Raw genomic sequence first — 3,061 nt, forward strand, 5'->3', positions numbered from 1 at the left:
GATCTCAAGGAAAAGAGCATATTTCTCTCTTTGGGGGTTGGCTTATGAAATTGTACTGTCCAGAGATGGAATATTAATTAGACTGTTTATGAGGTAAAATATAAAAGGCAAAACCTGGATTCTGGGTTCAGCTATTCAAATGGATCAAACAATGGGCCTCAGAGAAATGTGTAATGGTTTACTCATCATTTTGGACTTGTTTTCATACAAATTTTGTCTTTGAGTTGCGACAGGAGAATTCAAAACACTGGCAAAGTTCTATTAGGAAATTGGTTGGTGATGACTGGAATGACAATATTGTGTTTGAAGAAAGGATAACTTTTTAAATCTAATGTGATTTTCTTGAACTTATTTTGAAAGTGACTTCCAAGACTAGATTAGGTGATTAAAGCTGAGATCTCATGGCTGGGCATGATGGCTCACGCCCACAAAAAAAAAAAAAAAAAAAAAAAGCTGAGATCTCTTTACTCAGAGGAAGGGCAAATTATCAAGACCATCAATTAATTGCCTAACTGCTCTTACCACTGAAAATTTGCAGTAGCCCTCCAGTTGAACTTAAAAAAATATTTCTAGCAAGTTTTCTGATCTGTCTGAATTCAGGATATTTTAGCAAACCTAATTTGCAGAGAAACACCGTGATTTTCTGTGCAAGGACAAGGGAATTATGAGAGATTATGTTCGAGTGGGATGGTAATACTGGGTCAGCTAAGCCTTTCTCCCTAGAAACTTGACGATTGGAGTGTACTTACGACTCAGGGACACACACTAATGATTCTGGAATTAGTTGCAGTTCTTCAAGGTACTAGCCCAGCAGATGGAAAGAAGGTTTATCAGGAAATCATGGATATATATTCAGTTATTATATTTTTAGATGTTTGGAATATGTGCTGTCAACTGCTTAAGTTTCATTTCCGGAGTCAAAGACTTCAGCAACTTCCTTTACTTTAATGGATAGACAACTCCACTGCAAAGTTTGAAGCATGAGAAGCTCTGTGAACACTCTTTGGCATTGTAGTAAGTTTTTTTTATTGTTTTGTAGACTACTGTTCATAAAGTTTTATTATATTTCATTGCTTATAGCTTTTTTCTACACCATCCTGTCTGTTCACTCTCCCCAATAATTATGAAGGAGAAATGCCTGTTCATAAATATCTATTGACTTAGCCTAACTACTAAGGTACAACCCCTTTAACCTTTGCCAAAGTGACACCTTAGAAGCAATGATACATGAGACTTCACTCACATATACAAGATATCCACTTCTTTCATGCCATTGAGAAATATTTATTTCATGATTAAAAGCAGTGACTCAAAAATGAACTGCATTTCCCTTTATTTTCTACATTCTAAGATGCCTGATGGTCTCACTGCTGAGCTGTAACAGCTCTATTAGTCCCTTTCTCTGGGGTTCTGAGTGTGAGTGTGGTCTCCCCCACTTTAAACCCTGTAGGAAAAGGGGGCCAAAAGATGTGGAGCTAGAAGATATGGAGGAATAAACAGAAATGCACTGACTGAAAAACAGCTGACTTGCAGGAGAGAAACTGGGGACAGATGAGATTGGGAAAGGAAGACTCTTTCCATTAGAGAATATTGAAATGGTAAAGGCTTTTCCCTCTGCTTTAGAATGAGCGCAACCTTTTGAAGAAATGGGTGGGTGGAGAGAGGGCAGAATTCTGATTTTGAAACAGCTTCAACAGTAAAATATCAACATTGAAAAGTTTATGAATCAGGTTGAACCCAATCTCATCAATGTTAAATGAATGTGTTTTCTTAGGGAGTTGCCTAGAAGCGTGGGGACTTTGAGTGGAAGTTAATGTAAGCTTAGTCATATGTTTTCATGTCTATTGATGTTAATATTGTCCCTCTTAATGCAGAGAATGTCAGAGACCTCAGACAAGTATTATTTGATTACACCCTTATCCTGGTGCTTTGTCACCAGTGAGTGTTCAATAAACACTCCTGGTTGGTATTTTCATCAAAAGTGGTTATTTCCAAGAGATATATAATAGAAATGGTCATTGGTTTCAAACAGAGAACCATTTTGCAGTAATTATAGCTTCATATTAAATATGTGATAGGCATCAGCGATACAAATTTCCTGTGCTTGTTAACTACAAAGGATCTTTGAGAATAAACCCCAGTCTTCAATTTTAGTGGGAAAAAGAGAACACAGGCAAATCACTATCCTGAGAGCCTGAAAAAATGGCTAACATGACTTATTGTTTAAATGGGACAGGATCTTAGATCTCTTATCTTTTGGTGGCAGACAAGGGATAGGGGATTGAAGAAAAGCGTGGAAAATGAACCCTTAATTTTCTTGGTGAGGTTATACCAATAACAACAGTAGACTTTATAATAGAAGTCAGAAATGTTGACCTAAGTGGACACAAGGAAAACCAGTGTTTTTTTCATAGTCCCCTTGGGTTCCCCAGCGTTATTTCTTCCACACTGTGGCATATATTTCCTGTTCAGATAGCTCCCTTTGGAGTTAATGAAACCTCATTTAACTGTGCCATAAGTCATATATGTTTCCCAAACATGAGAAGGCATGACTGAACAGATAGCTAAATAGCTAAGCAGAGTAAGAGGATATCTTGGAATTGAATTGCAATTGTAAATATTGTTTGGTATGATCAAAACTCCCATAAAACAGCAATTAATTTGAGATAATTACTACTTAGAAACTACATAATTGCATGTTTCCTTCTAGAGTCACCTTGCCTTTGTGCAGAGCATTTAATCGGTCATGCAGTTAACCTGAAAGGGAAGGGCACTTATGGTAGAATTAAGAACTGTAGCAGTATGACATTCTAAATGGTAATATGTGAGGCCACTGAGCTGTTTAATCAAGTTAGTTATTATATCCTTGGAATTAAATCCAGTAGAGAGAAAGATGTTTTAGTTTTGGAATTAGTTACATGTGAGCCTCTCTTCTCAGAATATAGAAGCGCTTTATGTGTGCAGATCTGAGGATCATTATTGGAGGTAAAATAGTTTTCCATTCACCTTGGAATTGCAGAGAAACCAAACTGAGGGTTTACATACAAAGCCTGCCCAACAG

This window comes from Hylobates moloch, unplaced genomic scaffold, assembly GCF_009828535.3.
Source record: "Hylobates moloch isolate HMO894 unplaced genomic scaffold, HMol_V3 SCAFFOLD_2, whole genome shotgun sequence".
In the NCBI taxonomy this organism is placed as follows: Eukaryota; Metazoa; Chordata; class Mammalia; order Primates; family Hylobatidae; genus Hylobates; species Hylobates moloch.